We start from the raw sequence: 10,527 nt of genomic DNA on the forward strand, positions 1-10,527 counted from the left end.
GGAATAAGCGTTTTGATCAGGTGATCAAAGCATTTGGGTTTATACAAGTGGTTGGAGAATCTTGTATTTACAAGAAAGTGAGTGGGAGCTCTATGGCGTTTCTAATATTATATGTGGACGACATATTGCTGATCGGAAACAACGTGGAGCTTTTGGAGAGCATAAAAGGTTACTTGAATAAAAGTTTCTCTATAAAGGACCTAGGAGAAGTTGCTTACATTCTAGGCATTAAGATCTATAGGGATAGATCGAAACGCCTGATAGTACTTTCACAAAGCACATACCTTGATAAAATTTTGAAGAAGTTCAAAATGGATCAGTCCAAGAAAGGGTTCTTGCCAGTGTTACAAGGTATAAAATTGAGTAAGACTCAGTGCCCAACAACTGCGAAAGATAGAAAGACAATGAGTTCCGTCCCCTACGCTTCAGCCGTAGGATCTATCATGTATGCAATGTTGTGCACTAGACCAGACGTCAGCTTGGCCATAAGTATGGCAGGCAGGTTTCAGAGTAATCCAGGAGTGGATCACTGGACGGCGGTCAAGAATATTCTAAAGTACCTGAGAAGGACTAAGGAAATGTTTCTCGTGTATGGAGGTGACAAGGAGCTCGTCGTAAAAGGTTACGTCGACGCAAGTTTTGACACCGATCCAGATGACTCTAAGTCTCAAACCAGATACGTATTTATTCTTAATGGGGTGCGGTAAGCTGGTGCAGTTCCAAGCAGAGCGTCGTAGCAGATTCTACATGTGAAGCGGAGTACATGGCTGCCTCTGAGGCGGCAAAGGAAGGTGTATGGATGAAGCAGTTCATGACAGATCTTGGAGTTGTGCCAAGCGCACTAGATCCATTAACTCTGCTATGTGACAACACTGGTGCCATTGCCTTAGCAAAGGAACCAAGGTTTCACAAGAAGACCAGACACATCAAACGACGCTTCAACCTCATCTGCGACTACGTTGAGTTAGAGGACGTGAATATTTGCAAAGTGCACATGGATCTGAATGTAGCAGACCCGCTGACTAAACCTCTTCCACAGGCAAAACATGATCAACACCAGAACTGTATGGGTGTTCGATTTATTACAATGTAAATCGCATGGCGATGTGAAGACTAGATTATTGACTCTAGTGCAAGTGGGAGACTGTTAGAAATATGCCCTCGAGGCAATGATAAATTGTTATTATTATATTTCATGTTTAAAGATAATCGTTTATTATCCATGCTATAATTGTATTGAAGGAAAACATAGATACATGTGTTGATAAATAGACACAACAATGTCCCTAGCAAGCCTCTAGTTGGCTAGCCAGTTGATCAAGGATAGTCATGGTTTTCTGACTATGTGCAAAGTGTTGTTGCTTGATGACTGGATCACATCATTAGGAGAATCATGTGATGGACTAGACCCAAACTATGAATGTAGCATATTGATCGTGTCATTTTATTGCTATTGTTTTATGTGTGTCAAGTATTTGTTCCTATGACCATGAGATCATATAACCCACTGGCAGCAGAGGAATACCTTGTGTGTATCAAATGTCACAACGTAACTGGGTAAATATAAAGGTGCTCTACAGGTATCTCCGAAGGTGTCCGTTGGGTTAGTACGGATCAGGACTGGGATTTGTCACTCCGTGTGACGGAGAGGTATCTCGGGGCCCACTCGGTAATACAACATCACACACAAGCCTCACAAGCAATGTGACTTAGTGTAAGTCACGGGATCTTGTATTACGGAACGAGAAAAGAGACTTGCTGGTAACGAGATTGAAATAGGTATGCGGATACCGACGATCGAATCTCAGGCAAGTAACATACCGAAGGACAAAGGGAATGACATACGGGATTGCCTGAATCCTTGACACTGAGGTTCAACCGATAAGTTATTCGGATAATATGTAGGATCCAATATGGGCATCCAGGTCCCGCTATTGGATATTGCCCGAGGAGTACCTCGGGTCATGTCTGCATAGTTCTCGAACCCGGAGGGTCTGCACACTTAAGGTTTGGCGAAGTTTTAGTATAGTTGAGTTATATGTGTGGTTACCGAATGTTGTTCGGAGTCCCATATGAGATCACGGACATCACGGGGGTTTCCGGAATGGTCCGGAGATGAAGATTTATATATAGGATGACCTCATTTGATTGCCAGAAGGTTTTCGGGCATTACCGGGAATGTACCGGGAGTGACGAATGGGTTCCAGATGTTCACTGGGAGGGGGCCAACGCACCCGGGGAAGCCCATAGGCCCTAGGGGTGGTGCACCAGCCCTTGGTGGGAAGGTGGGACAGCCCAATAAGGCCTATGCGCAAGGGATAAGAAAATCAAAGAGAAAAAAAGAGGTGGGAAGGAAGGGAAGGACTCCACCTTCCAATCCTAGTTGGACTAGGATTGGAGGTGGAGTCCTACACCTCCTTGGCCGACGCACCCTTGGGGTCTTGGACCCCAAGACAAGCCTCCCCTCCCCTCCTCCTATATATAGTAGAGTTCTAGGGCTGATTTGAGACAACTTTTGCCACAGCAGCCCGACCACAAACACCACGGTTTTTCCTCTAGATCGTATTTCTGCGGATCTCGGGCGGAGGCCTGCGGGAGTAGATCCTTCACCACCACCGGAGCACGGTCACGCTTCCGGAGAACTCATCTACTTCCCCATCTTTCTTGCTGGATCAAGAAGGCCGAGATCACCGTCGAGCTGTACGTGTGCTGAACGCGGAGGTGTCGTCCGTTCGGCACTAGCTCGGAGCGGATCGTGGGACGGATCGCGGGACGGTTCGTGGGACGGTTCGCGGGGCGGATCAAGGGACGTGAGGACGTTCCACTACATCAACCACGTTTCTTAACGCTTCGTGCTGTGCGATCTACAAGGGTACGTAGATCCAAATCTCACTCGTAGATGGTCATCACCATGATAGGTCTTCGTGCGCGTGGGAAATTTTTTGTTTCCCATGCGATGTTCCCCAACATAGACCAAACCCTATATAAGAACCACCCCATGAAGAGAGATCTCTCACTTCACTAGGGTTTCCTCCTAGCCAATTTGCAGCCACGCCCCTAGAAAACCTCACCCGCTAGCTCCACCTCCTCTCTCTCCCGAAATCCATCTCTGGGTCAGATGTGGACCATTGAATCTCCATCCAAAGGCCCAAAATCTCCCCAAATCCCCACCTACCGGACATGTCCGAGGTCAAACCGGACACATACGGGCAAATAGAGAGCAACCCGATCCAATCTGCCCCGCAACCTCCGTGCTCGCCGAAGCACCTTCCATCACCAGCCGCCACCGCCGGTACCGATCTCCGTCGTTGCACCAAGCTTGCACGCTACCGGGCCGCCCTGCCTCGAGCTCCGACCAACCTCGCCGTCACGCTCAGTCTCCCGGCCCGGAGCTCTGCCTGCGCCATGGCCAAGCGCCCTTGGCCCTGCCCCTCCGACGGCTGGACCAAGCCGAAGCCCGAGCCACCAGCTCGGCCATGCCCCACCGCCATACGCTGCCCTTCACCAGCCGCAGCCGCCACACCACCTCCCGTCGCTCCGCCGGTCGCTGTGGCCTCCTCCCACGATCTGGATCGGGGATCCAGATCCCGCTCGCCGTCGCCGTTGACCGCCAGGTGCGCCGGCCCAGCGGAGTCCTCCCTCCGTCGGCCCAGCTCGCAGCCGAGGCCCAGCCTCCTCAAAATCCGGCCCAAGAGGCCCACGTGAGCACCCGAGCCCCTATTCCCACCATGTGGGTGTTTTGCTATATTGTGTCATGCTCTATGTAGCCCAGTTTCACCACATTCGGCCCATGGTATTTTATTTAACCTACGAATTTAGTTTTTTTTTCAATTAGATGTATATTTTAAAATGTCCGTAACTTTTAAACCGTGTGTCGGATCGAGACAAGTTATATATGTAAATCCTATAGAATTTTGCGTAAATTAATATTTTCCAACTTGCATGCATGTTTAAAACTATTTGACCTGCTGTTTGCATAGATTTGCGTGTTGTCATGTTAGGAGGTTTTATTCCTAGATATTTAGGTGTGCATCCGGATTGCTCAAACCTGGTATGTAAAATGTTCATGTTGATTGCACCGCATTTTCATGCATGGTAAAAATAGTTACATTGTTGTTATTGTGTAGATGGCATAAATAGTTTGCTATGTCCGGTCTATGTCGTATTCTCGCATATATGTGGTGGCATTAGTTTTATTTCAAAACCCACATATTATATATGTTTTTGGGGTAGAAAAATCCATGGAATTTAGTGTGCATTTAGTTTTGTCTTTTGAGCAAGTTAGCGTGCATGATATTTTGCCATGTTGCCCTTTTGTTTATTTCGTGTGGATTATTCCGTGCATGTTTTGAATTACTTGTCAACATGAGTTATGCCCTTGGACATGTATGCTATCCCCTGGTAATTTTGGTTGCTATAGAAATCCATGTTTAGGTTTTCTTTTCTTGTTGCCAACATGCTAGAAATTAGTGTTGATTTGAGATGCTGAAATATTTCTAAGTCTGGAGTCTGTAATACTTTGTTGTTGTCTTGTCATGAGATTTGCTAGTGATCTACAACTCATGTGGGGTTGGTGCAATTGAGTTATTTGTAGTGCTTAAGATTCTCTAGCATGCTGTAAATTTTCATGCCATTCCATGCCCTATAGCATATAGTTTTGCTGCTACCAATATGCCTTCTGGTTGAAAACCGCACTGTCAAAACTGATATTTTCTCTAAGTCTGAAACTGTGTGCAACTTGCCATTTTGTGAGCTCAGTTACTAGTGATTCATGCTTCCATGCTAGTTGTATTTAGTAGGGTGTTGTTGTGCATCTTGACCGCTACTGCCTCATGTCTTGTTTGAGCATTTTAGAATTACGTAGCGTGTTGTTTTAGGGTGTAGAAAATGCCATGTTGATGTTTTTGACATATTGTAGCTATTTATCATTTTGCTTGTAATTGTCGAACCGTTGCTCCGTTTGGAACATGTCGTATATGAAACTTGCTTAGAATATCATGTAGTTTCGCTATATATTGTTGCCTTCTTGGTTTGGAATGCTTGTGGCTGCCATTTGCATACATATCGCATTCATGGCATCATATCTTGCGGTAATCATATCTTTTGAACCGTATCTCCGTTTGCAATGATCTCTATGTAAATGGACTAGAACGACGTGTAGAATCATGTGAACTACTTTATTCAGCTATTTAACAAATATTAAAACATGTTAGTTCAGATCTGGACAGATTTCAAAATTAACATATGGGGTCATTTCGGAGATGCTTTAAGTTATTTCCGACCTCATTTAAAATGCCTAGATACTCCCTCCGTCTCAGTTTACAAATCGGGCACATGTACTTAGGTCGTCAGTTTAATCAACTTAATAAGAGGCATATATTACAAAAAATATATCATTAAAACTTTAGATGTTGTATTTTCTAATGATATAATTTTGATGTTAAACAATATAGTTTATATAAGTTAAATTAATGACATAGGTACACGTGCATGCCTTCTGAATTGTGACGGAGGGAGTAGGTAGTTTAATTATGCTTCACCTCATGCCATGTTAACAACATTTAATGTTGACGTGTACCTAAACGGGAGTGAACTAAGTAATTCAAATGTGGAGTTTCGTCAATATTGAGCTTCACTTAATGTGTAGTGTTTGATTGTTGTGAATTGCCATGACATGCCTTGCATAATTGAAGTGGACATGCATCATATAAGGGTGTGCATCTTGTCGTGCATGTGTGTAGTGTTATCGTGTGTTGATTCTTGTTTCCGGTTTGCTTCGTCTCGATAGAGTTCTGCAAGCGTGTTGGAATGTGAGTATCCGTTTGACTATGTCGGTTCGTCTGCTTCACGGAGTTGTTCTTCTTCCAAGCGGGATCATAGGCAAGATGATCATTTCCTTAGATACCATCACTATCATTGCCATGCTAGTTGTCTCGTTTCTTTCGCTATGTCTCGATGCCTACCACCTGTTAAATATCAGCCACCCAACATTGCCATGAAAACCTCTAATCTTTGCACTACCCAGCAAACCTTGTTTGGCTATGTTACCGCTTGCTTAGCCGGTTGATAGCACTGCTAGTTGCATGTGCAGTTGCTCCATGTGCCAACATGGGTTCCATGTTATATCACCATATTATTGTTGTTTAATTTAATGCACCTATATACTTGGTAAAAGGTGGAAGGCCCGGCCTTCTAGCCTGGTGTTTTGTTCCACCTTTGTCTCCTTAGTCTCGGCTACCGGTGTTATGTTCCGTAAATGAGCACTCCTAACATGCTTGGGGTTGTTACAGGGACCCCCCTAGATTTTTGTTTTGGGATAAAACTCGTCTGGCAAGGCCCAACATTGGTACTATATTTGCCGAACATAATAATTCTGCTAATACTGAAAAACATAGGGCGTCATGAACCCAAGGAGTAATTCAACATAATACAGGGGGGCTGATAACCCACAAGTATAGGGGATCGCAACAGTTTCGAGGGTAGAGTATTCAACCCAATTTTGTTGATTCGACACAGGGGGAAGCCAAAGAATATTCTTGAGTATTAGAAGTTGAGTTGTCAATTCAACCACACCTGAAAGACTTAGTATCTACAACAAAGTATCAGTGGCAAAGTGGTGTGATAGCAACAGTAGCAACAGTAACAACAGTAGTGACAGAGTAACAGTAGCATCAAAGTAACGTAGCAAGGACAAGTAGGAAAAGACTCATAGGCATTGGATCGGTGATGGATAATTATGCCGGATGACATTCATCATGCAACAGTTATAACATGGGGAGATATGTAACTAGCTCTAGTTCGTCAATGTAATGTAGGCATGTATTCTGTATATAGTCATACGTGCTTAGGGAAAAGAACTTGCATGACATCTATTGTCAATCCCTCCCGTGGCAGCGGGGTCCTAATGGAAACTATGGGATATTAAGGTTCTCCTTTTAATAGAGAACCGGAACAAAGCATTAGCACTCAGTGAATACATGAACTCCTCATACTATGGTCATCTCCGGGAGTGGTTCCGGCTATTGTCACTCCGGGGTTGCCGGGTCATAACACATAGTAGGTGACTACAACTTGCAAGATAGGATCAAGAACACACATATATTGACGAGAACATAATAGGTTCAGATCTGAAATCATGGCACTCGGGCCCTAGTGACAAGTATTAAGCATGGCAAAGTAGTAGCAACATCAATCTCAGAACATAGTGGATACTAGGGATCAATCCCCATCAAAACAAACTCGATTACATGTTAGATCTCATCCAACCCATCACCGTCCAGCAAGCCTACGATGAGATTACTCACGAACAGTGAAGAGCATCATGGAATTGGCGATGAAGGAAGGTTGGTCATGACGATGGCGACGATCTCCCCTCTCCGGAGCCTAAAAGGGACTCCAGATCTGCCCTCCAGAGGAAGAACAGGTGGTGGCGGCGCCTCCGTATCGTAAAACGCGATGAACTCTTATCTTTGATTTTTTTCTGGACGAAAGGGGCTAAATAGAGCTGGAGTTGGAGGCGGCGGAGCTCCGAGGGCCCCACAAGCCTGCTAGGCGCGGCCAGGGGGGCCCGCACCTGGTGGGCTTGTGGGCTCCTCGCTCCACGCCTCGGGTTGATTCTTGCGCCAGTATTTTTCATATATTCCACAAAAAATCCTCGTAAATTTCCAGGTCATTCCAAGAACTTTTATTTCTGCGCAAAAACAACACCATGGCAATTCTGCTGAAAACAACGTTAGTCCGGGTTAGTTTCATTCAAATCATGCAAATTAGAGTCCAAAACAAGGGCAAAAGAGTTTGGAAAAGTAGATACGACGGAGACGTATCAACTCCCCCAAGCTTAAAGCCTTGCTTGTTCTCAAGCAATTCAGTTGACAAACTGAAAGAGACAAAAGAAAAACTTTTACGAACTCTGTTTGATCTTGTTGGTGTAATTATGTCTAACTCATATTCAGATTTTCAGCAAGATCAAAAGCAAACCACATAAGCAATGACATTTAGGTCTCATGGCAAACTCATATCAATGGCATAATCAACTAGCGAGCAATAATAATAAGTTTCAAACATCAACACTTCAATCAAAACAATCATGAAGCGGTATGAACAAATGGTATCTCGCTAGCTCTTTCCGAGACCGCAAAACATAAATGCAGAGCACCTTCAAAGACCAAGGGCTGACTGAACATTGTAATTCATGGCAAAGAAGATCCAGTCACAGTCATACTCAATAACAATTAAAAGCAAAGCATAGAAATGACAGAGGTGCTCTCTAATTGGTGCTTTTAAGAAGAGGATGACTCAACAGAAACATAAATAGATAGGCCCTTCGCTGAGGGAAGAATTGATTTCCAAAGGTGCGAGAGCTCAAGCTTTTAAAACAGAGATAAATAATTTTGGGTGGCATGCTTTCGGTGTCAACACAATGACCAAGAGTTTTCACCATCTTCCATGCTACACATACTATAGGCGGTTCCCAAACAGAAAAGTAAAGTTTAGACTCCACCACCACCGATCAATCACACTCCACGACTAGCCGAATACTCGGGTGCCGTCCATACCAACAACAATCCAGGGGGAGTTTTGTTTGCAATTATCTTTTCGATTTGAGCATGGAACTGGGCATTCCAATTACCGGCCCCTTTCTCGTGAGTGATAGTGAATAAACACATATCGAGGATAACATGCCTAGCATGGAAGATAATGATCACCCCGTGTCAACACATGAGTGGCTCGAGCATGCAAAACAGATTATTTCTTGAAGGTTTGAGAGTGGCACATGCAAATTTACTTGGAACGGCAAGTAGATACCGCATATAGGTAGGTATGGTGGACTCATATGGAACAACTTTGGTTTTATGGAAGTGGATGCACAAGCAGTATTCCCGCTTAGTACAAACGAAGGCTAGCAAAAGACTGGGTAGCGACCAACTAGAGAGCAACAACAGTCATCAAAATGCATTGAGATTAACCAACATTGAGTGCAAGCATGAGTAGGACATAAATCACCATGAACATGAATATCATAGAGGCTATGTTGATTTGTTTCAACTACATGTGTAAACATGCGCCAAGTCAAGCCACTTGAATCATTCAAAGGAGGATACCATCCTATCATACTACATCATAATCATCTCGAAATTCATGTTGGCATCCAAGACAAACCATTATAAGCTCCTAGCTAATTAAGCATGGCATCAGAAACTATGATCTCTAAGTTGTCATTGCAAACATGTTTCTCTCACAACAAAGCTGAATTAGGAACGATGAGCTAGTCATATTTACAAAAACAAATTAGATCGAGTTCATACCAGCTTTTCCAGACTCAGTCACTTCATCATATATCGTCATTATTGCCTTTCACTTGCACGACTGAATGATGTGAACAATAATAAGTGTGCTCATGCATTGGACTAAGATGGAATCTGCAAGCAAACACAAACGAGAAGACAAAGTAATATGGCTCTTTGACAGATAAACAGATATGCATGCGAGAGCCACTAAACATTGTAACCATGGTCTTCTACCTTGACCCAAAGAAAAAGAAAACTATTTACACGGAAAAGCTCCCAACAAGCAAAAGAAGAACGGGAAATCTTTTTGGGTTTTCTCAAACTAGACAAACACACAAAAAGAAAGCAAGAAAAAGAAAATAAACTAGCATGGATGATACAGTGGCAAAGTGTGAACACCGACTAACAAAGTGAAAGTGTGGACAAGAATATAAAGTCGGTGAGAAACACGTACTCCCCCAAGCTTAGGCTTTTGGCCTAAGTTGGTCTACTCCCAAGGATGGTCCGGGCAATAACCAAAATCATAATGGGGGTTGTACGGGGGTGCTGCAGCTACTGCCTAAATAGCTGCCTCACATAGGCGAGCAACCTTTGCCTCCCTCTCATACTCCTGTGCCTCTCCTCTCATTATGTAATATCTCGTTTTACCTGAAAGTCAAAGAAGGCAGGAGCAGGAAGGGTAATATGGAAAACACGCTGTCGGTTAAATAGTAATCGGTATAGGAGGGATTCATTATCCCTCTCAAGGAACTGATAGCGTGTCAAAGCGGCGCAATCAAGGAAAGCTGTATCGAGCGGGGAATCTCCTTCGCGGATGGGTACTCCAAGAAAATTTGCTATGCGAGTGGCATAGATCCCACCAAAGAAATCCCCTTCATAATATTCAGCCTCCTCACTATTATAGCTCCCATGTTGAAACTTCTATCACCCGTTACTGCGGTCTTAAGAATACTAAGGTCAGGTGCGCAGAGGTGACAATGATCGATCTTGCCGTTAATGCATCTACCTATGAAGAGGGAAAAGTAATGCAAGGTCGGAAAATGAATGCTCCCCATGGTAGCCTGCGTAATATCTCTAGTTTCTCCGACAGTTATACTAGAGAAAAAAATCTCTAACCGAAGATTTAGGAGGATCATTGAGACTACCCCAATCAGGTATCTTGCAAATTCTATTGCAATCCTCTAAATCCATGGTATACGATTTGTCATAGAGATCAAACAGTACGGATGTGTCACTGCCA

This window comes from Hordeum vulgare, chromosome 5H (assembly GCF_904849725.1).
Source record: "Hordeum vulgare subsp. vulgare chromosome 5H, MorexV3_pseudomolecules_assembly, whole genome shotgun sequence".
NCBI lineage: Eukaryota > Viridiplantae > Streptophyta > Magnoliopsida > Poales > Poaceae > Hordeum > Hordeum vulgare.